Source organism: Vulpes vulpes, chromosome 3, assembly GCF_048418805.1.
Source record: "Vulpes vulpes isolate BD-2025 chromosome 3, VulVul3, whole genome shotgun sequence".
In the NCBI taxonomy this organism is placed as follows: domain Eukaryota; kingdom Metazoa; phylum Chordata; class Mammalia; order Carnivora; family Canidae; genus Vulpes; species Vulpes vulpes.
Window position 1 is genome coordinate 47926267 of NC_132782.1, and position 14417 is coordinate 47940683.

At 42.5% G+C, this 14417-nt stretch overlaps 1 long non-coding RNA gene across 1 annotated transcript in view; it reads left to right on the forward strand.

The window, feature by feature from the left end:
- The window catches only part of LOC140598214 (uncharacterized), a 106733-nt gene that overhangs the window by 71162 nt on the left and 21154 nt on the right, over positions 1 to 14417 (forward strand). The window lies entirely within an intron of this gene.

A 14417-nucleotide genomic window follows, 5' to 3' on the forward strand; every position in this document is an offset into this window, starting at 1 on the left:
TACAAAGAGGAGAATGGTACAAGAAGAGAATGAGACTCAGGACAGTCAGTGAACTTGGCCATGATCACATGATTACTGAGATGTGAGTCTGCGGTTGCTACGCAGGGTATTCTGATTTCAAAGCTCATTCCATAATGCCCTGCTGCCCTGACTGACAAGTTGTCCCTATTTATTTATTTCTTATTTTTATTTTTTTGAAGAGTTAAGCATCTTTTTTTAAAAAAGACTTATCTATTTATTTGAGAGAGAAAGAGTGAGAGAGAGCATGAGCTAGGGGATGGGCAGAGGGAAAGGGAAAGAGAAAAATCCCCAGGCCAACTGCCCACTGAGCGTGACTCCCCACTGAATGCAGAGCCCCATGCAGGGCTGGATCCCACAACCCTGAGATCATGACCTAAGCCCAAATCAAAAGTCAGCTGCCTAATCAACTGAGCCACCCAAGTGTCCCAAGTTGCCCCTATTTAATTCACTATGGGAGATAGTCCACAAAAGGAGAATACTAGTATATTTTATTTTTTTTAAGATTTTATTTATTTATTCATGAGAGACAGAGAGAGGCAGAGACACAGGCAAAGGGAGAAACAGGCTCCATGCTGGGAGCCCGATGTGGGACTCGATCCCGGGACTCCAGGATCAGGCCCTAGGCCAAAGGCAGGCGCTAAACCACTGAGCCACCCAGGGATCCCACTAGTTTATTTTATTTTTCATTTATTAGAGAGAGAGAGAGAGAGAGAGAGAGAGAGTGAACAAGTAGGGGGAAGGGCAGATAGAGAGGGAGAAGCAGACTCCCCATTGAGCAGGGAGCCTGACTCTGACTTTGGGGCTCAAATCCAGGACCCCAGGATCATGTCTTGAGCCGAAAGCAGAGGCTTAATTGACTGAGCCACCCAGGTGCCCCAGAATACTCGGTTATTAACCTCAAGGAGAGTAGGTCAGATGAGATCACTAGGTGAACCAAGGTAAGATAGTTAAAAAGCAGTATTAAAAAGCACCCGTGTGAATGAAACAGATTTGAAATACTGCAGGCATCCAGACAAGGGGAGAGATAGAGGCATGCATGTCTGGGAGTACCAGGCTTCTCAAAGCTTAGAGAGTTGAAGGGAGCCAAGAAGGATGGATAAATTGTGGAGCAAGAGGAGGAAAGTTCTATGCAAGAGAGAATACCCTAGCAGGCCACGAGAGGGGAAACAGCCTGGGGGCCTTCAGGGGTCATAGGGGAAAGCAATCTGACTCTATGGAGATGAGTGGGGTGGAGGTCAAGGGATAGGAGGCCATAAAAGGCCTGGCTGAGGAGTTTGGACTTGACCCTGAGGCAAGGGTGAGACATGGAACAGGAAGGAATCAGTTGTTTGAGGAAGCAGGTAAGCTGAGGAAAGTTTTGGAATGTTGAGTTTTCTTTAAAGATATAATTGGTCTCAAGTGGTTAATGGTCCGGGGATTTGACTCCAGAAAGATGAAGGTCTAGAATGTCAATTTAGTAGATATTTCATGCTTACAGTTGGTCTTCCTTCCTGACTAGCAGGCCATCCTTTCAACAGCTTTGAATGAGAAATGTGTTCATGTCCTGTTTCAATTCTGGGGACTAAAGATCAAAAGGGCCGTCCTCTGGCCCTTCGGTCCGAGTCACTTTCTCTGGCTTCAGTTATTTCATCTGCAAAGTGACAGTGTTGGACCAGTCTCTGGTAGTCAGCTATGGTGACTATGAGCTCTTAATTTATGTCTTGCTTTTCATAAACCATTCTGTCTCTCCCTGCTGCCACCCACCCTTTCCCGCACCCTAGCCTTGCCTTTTTTTTTTTTTTTTTCTTGGAGGTTGTCCTGGGATATGTGAGCAGTTTTCCTTTCTGGGGTCTTTGGTTGGATGGAATATAAGCCATCTGACCTACTTTTTATGGGGCCTGACTGCCTGTTCTTGTCTTTTGGCCAAAGCCTCATGTCTCAAGGAATGCAGTTCTCTTCAACTGCAGCATGTGAGGACCTTGGTAGACATCAGTGTTCAAAAATCACCTCTTTGAATACACACTGAAACATTTATGGATAAAATGATAGGCCATCTGGAAAGTGGGTAAGGTATAGATGAAACCAGATTGGCCAGAACCTGATCATTGTTGAAGCGGGTTGATGGTACGTGGGGTTTCATTAAACTATCCTGGCTACTTTTGTAAATTTTTAAAACGTTTCCACTAATGAAAAGTTAAAAAAAGAAACACACACACTTTTTTGTTTCATGCCGCAGCGTCCAGAAAGCCAAACTGTTGAGTATCTACAAAGCAATATCCCAAAGCAATCTTGAGACATGAGAAAACAGTAAAGTTGATACAACAAAATAACTTACTGTAGAGTCTCTCTGAGGACACTGGCCTTGGATGACTTGTTGACAAGAACATCTCCATTTATTGTGAGCTGTTATTTTCCTGCCTGCAGTAAGGCTCCGCCTTCCACTTGTCTTTTCCTTCCCATTCCTTTTTAAGTTAACTTTCTCCCATGGGTAGAGAGAGCTGCTCTTTCAGGAACTGTAAAAAAAGGATGACAGAGCCCTCCAAAGCAGTGGTTTTCCATTTTTTTTTTAAGCCACAATTCATTGTAAGAAATATACTTTTAATCATTACACACAAAACAACTGACATGTAAGTTTCATGGCATAACACCCTCTACTTAGTGGGGTACGTTTCTGTTCTGTTCTTTTCTAGACTATTCTGTTCCAATATTTTAAAAGGCTGTTGTGATCCACTAAATTGATTTCAGGATCACTAATGGGTTGCAGCCCGCAGTTAAAAAATTTTTGGTTAATGAAAAGATACATTGGGCAGGAAACTTAACATTTAAAACATCTGGCCTGGGGTTGAAGTCATAGGCAGCTGGATCTCATTTGTATCTGACAGTGGAAAAGATCTCCACACTTTCTTTAAGTGGGTGGAAGGTCAGATCTACAATGCTAGCCAAGGATTGACTAAAGTATTAAATTTCAGATGTGTTAATTGATGGGCACATCAACAGGAAATAATCACAAGTCGTAGGGTTAAGATGGGACTTTGGTTGAACTGGGCTCAACCACATGCCATCTTGTAGTTTTATGGTGGTAAAAATGGGAGTAGCCCCATTATTCACACTCCACTATGGCTGTTGCTCAGCAGAGGCACTAGGCAATGGCATGAAGCCATACATGTTCCTTGGAACCAGGCAGACCTGAATTGAGACCCCATCAACTCCTAATCATGTGACTTTAGACAGCTTACTCACCTCTCTGATCTCAACTTTTTTTCTCATCAGAATGTGGATAATAATACTTCTGTATTAAATGAGACAACATAGAGCATCTAACCAGAGTCAAACATGAGGGCAGACCTTCAACAAATCTTGTTAATCTCCTCTACTAGCATGGAGGCCGTGAAAAGTTTCCTTCAAAGATTGCTCAATCTAGTTCCCTGTGCGATGGATCTGTCACCTCTGCTTTGCCCAGAGGTTTGCTGGAGGGGAAAGAAAGGCAGGGCACTTGTGTAGAAATAAGTAGGAAGTGCCAGCTAGCCAAGAGAGAAGAAGCCAGACTAAGTGACCTAGGCACCATCCACCAGCTCTTAGGTCTCCAGTTCTTCAGGGAAATGTTGTTCTTCTAAAACTCTTGGCTTGTGTTTCTTAAAGATATTTAACTTCCTGGGCACCAACTCAGGCCCATTGAATCATAATCATCCCAACCTGATGTCTAGTAATCCACCAAGTCCTTTCAAATCAGCTTCCTAAATATCTCCCCAGGCCTTCTCTTTGTTTCCTCTTTGCTGCCCCATCTATGCACCTATTGACTGGACTCCGGCTTCTGATCTTGCTTGCTCCCCGTCTGGTCTCTACTCTGCAGCCAGAAAGATGGTTTTACAATGCAAAAGTGATGTGGAGAATGCTACGCAAAACATCCACTGATTTCTCTGAGCTTTTGGAACAAAGTCCAAATCCCTGACCTGTCTGTCCCCAAGGTTCATCTTGACCTGGTCAACCTTTGCATCTTTTCTTTTGATCACTTGCCCCAGCCTCTGGACCATCAATTCAAGGTGGCAGGGATGTTTCTCCTGCTGTTGATGTTGACTGATGCCCAGGACATGGCCTGGTACAAACCAGGTACTGAAGGAAACAGCAGTTGATGGGCACCAACTAAAACTTTTCCATGAAATTATGGCAAGTGACCTATTTTCTGGACAAAATAACCTCCGTGTCCTAAGGTAAATTGTCTCTTAACAAACCTGTTGTACTGTCTGGTGGTTGGTTAGAGAATAAGTCAAGTGTACTATAATTTCCATCATTTTATATTTTGGTACGTGCATAATTTCAAGGAATTGTTTTTGGAAAATAGTTTGGGTACCTTTCCTATACTCCTCAAATTAAGTGATTGCTGGTAGTTTCTCATTGTTCCCAAAGCCTGGTCTTGCACAGACATAATGATTGAAGGTTTCCCTTAGTAGGGAGGATGTCATGCATTACGGTTTTCACTTCTGTGTAATCAGATTAAGTATTTAAATGCTTTATGCTCTGATTAGAGGTGTCTGAATATGAAGTGCTCCTTGAACAAAAGTTATGGGTAGTCAAATGTAATTTAATTGACTAATGTTCCATATGAAGGCAAAATCACTTCACTTAAATAATTAGCTTGAAGTGGCTACATAGCAGAGTTAACAGATTTATTTCATCTATGCTATTGGATTAGCTAACAACAGAACTCCAGCAACATGCTGTTCCACACAACCTTCAGGTCCAGCAATCTAGGGTTCCAGGCCAGGCTTGTCCTGCCCAGCGACCTTCCTTTTTTTTTTTTTTTTTTTTTTTAAGATTTTATTTATTGATTCATGAGACACACAAAGAGAGAGAGAGAGAGTCAGAGACACAGGCAGAGAGAGAAGCAGGCTCCACACAGGGAGCCCGACGTGGGTTCGATCCCTGGTCTCCAGGATCAGGACCTGGGCTGAAGGCAGCGCTAAACCGCTGAGCCACCCAGGCTGCCCCCAGCGACCTTCCTAAGAAGGCATCAAAGAGCAGTCATCACTGGATCAAAATTTCCCCTATGATTTGTTCAAAAGATTGCACAAACATTCAAAAGGGAGCATCTTGGAGAGACTATGGGCAGTTTCCCTAAACACAGTGGTGATTACTGGAACAGTCATTCACAGATATTTCTAAATAGTGATTCCCAAATCAATACTAATTTAGGAAGCCACAGAGTCATTGGGGTGGCAGTTACAAGTGAGACCGGCAAACTTACATTTCACTGTAGGCAAAGGAATAGTCAGTTATTAGTTAGTTAAGCAGGTAATAGGAAACCTAATTTACAATGGCTTAAGCAAAAAATTTCCCCACATAACAAAATATCCAGAAGCAGAGGGTTATTTGTATTGGTTCAGTAGGTCAAAGATGTCGTGTGTGCACTAGATGCTTTCTCCTTCCATTCTGTCATCCTTGGCGTGTTGGTTTTCTCCTCCAACCAATCGTTCTACTGTCACAAGCTGCAGTTCCAGCCACGCATCAGCATTCCAGGTTACAAAAAGGGAGAGGAGGCAGGCAAGCCACGGTATCCTCCTTTATCAAGAGAACACGAGGCTTTTCCAACCCTGCTATGCAGCAGACATCTGCTTGGATCTCACTGACTGGAACTGGGTCACAGGAACCCCCACCCTGGCTCCAGGGAGGCTGGGGCAGTGCAGAACGGGACTTTTGCATTTGCCCTTGACTCAACCCTATCAGAAAAAATTTCCCCTCTTATTCCCTCCTTTCAGTAAACAAATATTTTGTAATACTTCTTTGTCCGGAGAGGCAATGAATTGATCATATAACTGGTCTAGATCCATAACTTAAGAACAATGCCATAAATGTAACATAAAAATAAGAAATGAGGCAAGTAATTTATAATAAAATGTATGCATTTCAATGTATGATTGCCTGTGTAGGACTCCATTAGAAGACATAATATCACATTCAGACTTTTGCACCTATTTTAAAGGAATGGTTGGGAAGAAAAAAGAAAAAAAAAAAGATCAAAAGATATTCCATACAGGAAGTACAGAAAGATGAAAGAGCAGAGGTTCAAGCGCGCACTAGAATAAAAACAATGTAAGTATAAGTCATAACAACCCAGACTTGTTTGTAAAGGATAAAAGAAAGAAAGAGAAAACCCTTAATTGTCCAGACAAATTACAGGCTGTTGAAGTGGAGACAATGAAGACTATGATATTCTCTCAAGTGAGCTGAGCCCTATTGCTAAGTGCAGTGTCAAAAATAATTGTGCTGACATGGGACAGGGAACTGGGGAAGTACCACAGAAAACCCATACCCTATCTTAAAGACTTAATGCATGTCGAGATAAACAGTCAGCCCTGAGGACCTAAACACAACACAACACAAAACCCCTTGGAGGCCTTGTGCTTCAATAAGCAACGAAACAGAAAATGTTCTAGAAAAAAACGCATAATAAAAAAAAGGCTCTGGAGAAGGTGTTTGAAACTATTTATTCTGTCAAGAGGATGAAAATAAAGTTGAAAAAGAATAGACAGGGACACCTGGCTCAGTGGTTGAGGGTCTGCCTTCGGCCCAGGTTATGATCCCGGGGTCCTGGAATCGAGTTCTGCATTGGGCGTTGCACAGGGAGCCTGCTTCTCCCTCAACCTATGGTTCTGCGTCTCTCTCTGTACCTCTCATGAATAAATAAATAAAATCTTAAAAAAAAAAAGGGCAACCCCCAAAGCGTAAATGGCCTTATTCTCACAACATAGATGTCTTATCGTTATGCTAAACAACAAAAAAAATTGTAACATGGGATGACAAACATGCAATTATTTTTAAAACTTTTAATGCATTTATCTCAGCTTTCTGTGTTTCGTGCATCTCCCTTTATTTAATAATATTTGATTTTGTTAGCAGAGACTCACATCCCCTCCGTCACATAATTACATGTGACAGCTACAATGTTGGGGTGTGGCACTGTCAACTCACACACAAGCAGTGATGCCCAGCAGTGATGTAATTTTCTGTAATAGTGACTAGCTCCTGGTAAATTTCAAAACAGCACAAACATAACAGCATAGCACATTCTTCCCTCAATTTATGCAATAGCTACACTTCTGGAAAATTTCAGTGGTTTTTAAAGCTATGAAACATGTATTTGTGTTTACTTGTAAAATGGAGATAGATCATTAGGCGCTGACGATAGTTTTCTCATCTACGTGAATTTCCAGGGGGCATTGGAAGGATGTGCAGGGCTGGTATGCCACAGGTTGCAGGGCATCCTTCAGCACCCTTGGCCCCAGTGTCTGGTGCCCCTGAATCATTGTGACATTTATATCCCCTTCCACCCTCTACCTCCCCACACCTTTCCAAAGCATCCTCTGGTGTGGCTAACCACCCTCCTGGAGAACCACTGGCTCAGGTGAGTCAATCATGGCCCACACTGTGTTGCACACAATGTCCGAGTGGACGAAATCAGGGTTCTGTAGGCAAAAGGGAAGCGGGGAGACAGACCCTGAGTAGACAGATAGTGACATCCTGTCTGCCACAGGGAGTGGAAGGGAGCCCGAGCTCCCTCTAAAACCATCTATTTTGGAAGAGGAGAAACTGAGGGGAGGCCCCTCCATGAGAAAGTTGGAGGTGTGGTGAAGGGACCTGGGTAAAGTGTGAAATCTCAACCCCACCAGTGTAGACCCCCGCACAGGGAGAGGCCCTCTCTGGTACTCACTCCCAGCTCCCCTTGGGAGCCAAGGGCATCTCCAAATATGAAGCGGGTCCTGCTGGTGGTAGTGGCTAAGAAAGGAGTTCCAGAGAAGGAACTTCTGCACAGGGCAGCACTGCTGCAAATCTTTCAGCAGCTGTCAGGCCCCACCTACTTCCACTTCCAAGGCTACCTCTAATCTGAAAAAGCAGAACTACAGAAAATCTGCCATTGTTTTCCTTACTTGGTCTGTGGGATTTTAACAAGGGACACCCACATGGTTGCTGCTGGAATCTCTCCCAATACTGTACACATAGGGACAGCTCTCTATACAGAGAAAAAGAATCCTCAGACATAGTAATTGCTTTTTTTTTTTTTTTTTAAGATCAGAGGTCCAACCTGAGAAATCAAAGGAAAAATGTTCCCTTCTGAAAGTATTACGTCAAACCCAGTAGTAGGAAACCTTACACCATCTCTAATTTGTGTCCTCGAGGGGTTTGAGGGCAAACTCACCCAAGGCACAGGGGTAGGTAGACAGCAAAAGGGAGCCATAGGTGCAGGAAGACTATTTAAGACACAGCGCAGTAGCCACATCTGGAAATGCATGGAGGCTGGTAGCCAGGGCCGTACTAAGTTAGGGCAAGAAGACCAAATGAGACATTTTCTCACAGTTGAATAGAGACAAAAATGACACAGAGAAGACAGAAACATATGATGAACAAACCCAGTAAGTCCAAATATATCGAGACTCCCACAAAGAGAAAACAGAGCAGATGTGGTGGTGAAATCTGAGTGGAAAGTTATTGTTCTTTTCTTCAGCATCTTTTCTACTTTGCTTTAATTTCCTTCAAATGTTCATGGAATGTGCTACTTATAAATTGAGAAAACTATAAACTACAATAAGCACATAAGTCAGAAAAGGAAATCTGCCTAGAGGCCCTGTTTTCTTCATCTTTCAGTAGAGAAAATCTTCTAGGGCTCGAAGGGATCTCTGGCTCAAGGCCAGAAATATCCAAGTGTGATGATCACTTTCAACCAAAGGTAAGAATTAGCTGGAAGAGACTATCGTGTCTTTTGTTTCCTTCCAGCTTCCCATCACATGTGGGAAAGCAGAGCTGGTCCTGCTGCCTGTGGGCCTCCGCCTGAGCAGACTTTGGCTCAATCCATGTATGGTCTCCCTCATCTCATTGGTGGGGGTTCCCAGCAAGAGGAGATCCAACCTTATAATGTTTAATTCTGGACTCCGCTTGCATAGCTGCAGCCAGGGCCTGGAGTTCGGGGCCATGAGCCCACGTGGCCAATGAGGGAAAGGTTGGAGGTGTGATGCCAGGATGACTCTTGTGACTTTTGTGCCATGGAAGCTCCAGACCTGCTGTCCTAGGGAAGCCCTGGCTTCAGTGGCTGGTCATCAGGTATTCTGGCCACAAGGCTGGAGCTCAATGCAACTTTCACAACTGATAAAACAGTTTGAATAACTTGCCCTGCTGATGGCGTGTAAGGGAAGGAAAGAGTGTCTTACTGCAAGGACTTTCTAGTAGTTCACAGTTTTCTTTTAAGTGGATTTAATGGGACATTTAATTTTCTCATGGCTATCAATGAGAATAGCATTACACACTCAGGTACTCCCTTGCACTTCCTAAATGAGCATTTGTTCTATGAAAGGCTGGCCCTTAAGAGGATACAGAGGCATTGATATTTTTAAGTGGGTAACATGGACTGGTTTTTTTTTTTTCATACTTGGATATGAAGCCAATCAGTGACAATTTCAGCCCTTTTATTCAGCATAAGCTTTTTGGGCATATCCTAACAGGGTTGAAAATACTGGCATGTTACAAAACCTAACAGTCTTCATTGTGCCCTCACCCTTAATGATAAGTAGTGTAGGTATAGATTTCTGTCCATCAGCTGTTGACTGGATGTTCAAAATATGGGCATGTACATAAATGAAATATTACTCAGCAGTGAAGAGAAATGACCTCCTTCTATTATACTACAATATTGGTTGAAACCTTTGAAAACATGCTAAGTGGGGCACCTGCGTGGCTCAGTGGTGGAGCATCTACCTTTGGCTCAGGTGGTGATCCCAGGATTCAGGGATCAAGTGCCACATCAGGCTCCCTACAGGGGGCCTGCTTCTTCCTCTGCCCATGTCTCTGCCTCCCTTTATGTCTCTCATGAATAAATAAAATATTTTTTAAAAATTAAAAAAAAGAAAATATGCTAAGTGAAAGCAGCCAGTAACAAAGAACCACATATTGTATGATACTATTTATATGAAATGTCAGAATAGACAAATCTATAAAGGGAGAAAGTAGGCTGCCTAGGGATGAAGGCGGGATGAAGAAATTAGGGAGTTACAGGGTGTGGGTTATCTTCTCAAGCTAATGAAATTAGCTTGATTGTGGTGATGGGTGCCTAACCATGCAAATACATTAAAAAGCTGTTCAATTGGGGCATCTGGGTGGCTCAGTGGTTGAGTGTCTGCCTTTGGCTCAGGTCGTGATCTTGGGATCCTGGGATCGAGTCCCATGTCCCATGGGGGAACCTGCTTCTCCCTCTGCCTATGTCTCTGCCTCTCTCATGAATAAATAAATAAAATCATTAAAAAAAAAACCTGTTGAATCATATCTTCTGAATGGTTGAATTGTGGGTATATGAATTGTATCTCAATAAAGCTTTAAACAAAAGTTTAAAAAAAAAAGCAACCACAGGCAGTCCTTCTTTTCTGGGCATGTGCTTATACTTAGGGCACTGCTTTTATCTCTTCTGTACAGCTCTCAGAGTCCTGGCTTCATGCTTCTGTCTTTAATGCTTCACTCTTGTTGTCCTATTTGGAATCTTCTTCTTTTTCTTCTTTCTTAAATTGAACCCAGCTTTTCATTAGGTTTTCAGCTCCGCTTGCTCTCTTAATTTTGGCAAGTCTGCCAATCTTGGGTGAGAAACACCACTTCCTTCTCCAGCCCCGTGGAACCTCATCAGCAGGCTGCCCATGATCTTACATAATGGGTAGGGAATTCAACAGAGATGGACTCGCAACCTCTTCTTTAGTGGCTTTTCCTTGCACGGCCAGAGGAACTAGGTTATTTATCATTACTGCCACCACCTTCTGTGAGCACAGTGCTTTCCAAAGTAGCTTTCCCACTCAGGATTGTATTTTCCCATTCACAATTGTGCTCACTATTGTATAGCAATCCTGTGAAGTGGATACAGTGAGTATTACCATCCTTGTTTTACAAAGGAGATTTAGCTTGAAGAGGTTAACTGCCTTGCTCTAAGTCATGTATTGGATCACACAACTCAGATCCTCTGATTTTAGCTCTAGTAGTCCTTCCATTGATTCAGAACTCCCCAACATGAAATCCCGTTTCAGGCTGAAACCTTCTACTCCAAATAAATTGATTTCTTTGATCTATGCCTTTCCATTGTGTATCCGGGACAACTACTATGTGTCAGACACTGCCAAGTGCTAGAGACACACTTGGAAAAAGACAAGGCCCCACCCCACAGTCTATCAGACGAAGCGGACCTGCCTATCTCCTTATCTTTGCTCAAATAGTATCTCCATTGCAGCCTGGGGCTCCTGCCCATCATCTCCCACTACTGCCCACACCATCTGGTATATGACTTCCTTGTCCTCTCCATGAGGTCAATGATTACCTAACCTTGAAGATTCCCTCCCTAGGATAATACACTTTCCTGATAACACATAACCTCTTGGGAGCTTTTTCTGCTTTCATTGTTTACATATAGGTTTTAAATAGAGGCAACCATGACTTGAGTGTCCCTCTCCACAGAGAGGAAAATAAGAGCCCAAAGGGGCTCTTATTTCCTGTGAGCCCAAAGGGGCTCAGAGCAGAGATATACAAGTTACCTTAAAAATATAGAGTGGCTTCCAGGTAGCCCAACTGCTGAAAACTTAATTATCTAAAGAAAGAGAGCATCAGTAAGAGGCAGTTGGTTAGTTATAGAAATTAGAGAAAGGCTAATCTTTGAAACAAACACCATTCTGGAAAAGAAGTGCCCAGCCAGTGTATGGTACAAGAATAACTATATAGAAATGGTCTGAAGGACCACACAAATTTGCTGGGACCAAGCCCTTGTCTCATGTCCCTCCTGCCCTAGCTCTGAGGCCATGTTCCCAGAGAGCTAACTCTGGCCTTCCCGGCCTCTGGGGAGGAATGGACTACTCGCGATGGCACATGGGCACATCTGGCCCACCTGACAGTTCTATTTCTCAGTGGAAATTAATAAATGACCACATGGCTTTGTACATCAGCCTCCTGTGGCATTGAGTCTGCCTTTAGTCAAATCAAGGCTGATTATCTGACCCACCAAGGGCTAGGGCAAGCCCTTGGACCGCTGTAAATAGCCAGGGAAAATGACCACGTGGGGCTGCGTGAGTGGCAAACCCACTTTCTCCAAACCCCTGAAACTAACAACAAACACTGGTTGGTTGACACATTCCCCTGGAAGGAAGACTTGAAGAAAAATCAAGCCCTGCCCTTGCTCTCCAGAGACCCAAGCACCTCTGTGATTTTACTTGCTAACAATATTGCCATTGTTTCAGTAAAGCCAAAGGATCAAGGTTATGACACTTGACAGGGTAAACCTGGAAAGGACCATAATTTGAACAAACCTGCATTTTCAAATATATTTAATCACAATCGTATTTGGCGGGCAATGTCTTTACTCATGATTTGATGTTATTTTCAAAAGCTGACCTCCCTGAATCCATTTTAAAGCTCCAACTTCTAGAACTTTAACAAGAGGCCACCTATAGAGATGGACTATCCAAGAAGTCCCTGTACTGCTGCCATAGGGCTCACCTACGCAGAGGTATGATAAAACTGTTTTGCTTTTAAATTCGGGTTTTTATAGTCCTTTAGCGACATTTTATTACTTACTTGACCTTGTATGTTTTGTGCATGCTCATTTAAACTGAGAAATCTCAATTATTAGAAGAAGAAATACCTATTTCAGTCCATGAAGACTGTCATAGGTCACCTTGAACAATAAATTGGCCTTTTGGTGACAGAGCTCTGTGCAGATGCAGAAAGGCATTTTGTTGTGGCTGAGGGCTAATGATAAATAATGAGTTACTTGCATTAAGGTCTCTTCCAATTTAAGAAAGAAGAATCACATTTGGTAACACAATCATACAAAGGGCATCTATGTTTTCAGGCACAGACAAAATTGGAAAGAACTGTGAAGATTAAAGGAAACTTGAGAATTTTCTATACTTTATCCTGTGTTCTAGGAGGAAAACAGTAGTATCAGGTTGAAGTAAATTAACTTAATTCTGTTGTCTGGAATGTGTTCACTGGTAGACTCTTCCTTCCATTTGTTGACTAATTGAATATAGATCCCATTAAAAGGCATTGGATTCATTTTTCATTTGAATGAAAGGAACTCAATTTCCTACCAGAGCTGGCCTGCTGAGAATACCTGACACACAGCTCAACTTGTTCAAAATCTGCCTTTGAAACCTCAGGGAGTAGCAAGTCTCATGGGAAAGATGCAGGCATACGCCACCCCCCTCACCGCGCCCCCAACACACACAATGAGTTACATTTTAAAATATTTAAATTATGAGATAAATTAGTTGTTAGTCCTTGCAATTATCTTACTGTGAATTAGAAACCCTCTGAACAGAAGTTGAATTTCAGAATCTCCCTTTTCCCTCTTAACAAGTGTCTTACATTTATGAAGAACATGCTAAGGAAATAAACAGTCAAGGGATGATTGTTAGATTTCAAACAGCTAGAGATTTTGAGAAAAAAAGGTGAAAATCAGATTGTAACAAAGAAGCTGAAAGGTTAGGATTTTCATTGGGAGTATATTATCCTAGTATAAACATTGGTAAACTGGAATTTTAATCTGAAATCAAACCCTTATGGATTACACTTCACTTGCCACTCCGTGTCATTTAATCTTGTATTTTTACATAGTATTTATGTCTTAGTAAAAGAAAAAATGGATATAGTTCCTCTGTTTGCCCATGAAGGCTAAAGGCATGTCTTTTTAAAAAACATCTGACACAAATAGGTCTGAGTTGGACACACAATTATCAAAGGTTCTTTCCCACGTAAAGTAATTCTGGTTCCTCTTCACAATCAAGCAAATGAAAGAGTTTCTACTCTACACTGCTTTCAAAGATCTCATGTAGTCCCACAGTCTGGGATTTCTTTGGGATCCTTTGCTTTGCTTCTGGCTGAGTCATTCAAATCAGCATATTATGGGTGAAGAGTCTCTAGGTGTCTTGTACAGCAACTCGGTAGAGTCACAGAATTCAGCTAGGCAGGATAATACATCAGTCTGAAATATTTCACCCATTTTCCCAGCTCTAATCTTTGGGGGAAGCCAGGCCTTTTAACCTCAGGCTTGAGTGACAACTTCTGGTCAAAATCCAAAGTACTTTTCTGCAACTTTCTGACACCTGTGCTCATGTCCCATACCCATGCCTTGAACTTCGTTTTCAGAATTTTCCCAGCCTGAACCTTCACTTCCATCTTGGCCAAAACTAAAAAAGTTTTATGTCTCAGAAGTCTTTGTTGCCCTTCATCTCAACCTTCATAAATAAGATCTTGGGAACCACGCTGTATGTTAAGACAGGAAGAAGATAGAATAGCCCCTTTGGGCTCAAAGGGGTGGCTGTTGTATCCTTCCTCTCTATCTCTTCCCCAGAAAAGGAGAAAAGGAGGGTTTGATGGGTGGTTAGGAATTTTGTAAAAGTAAAGAT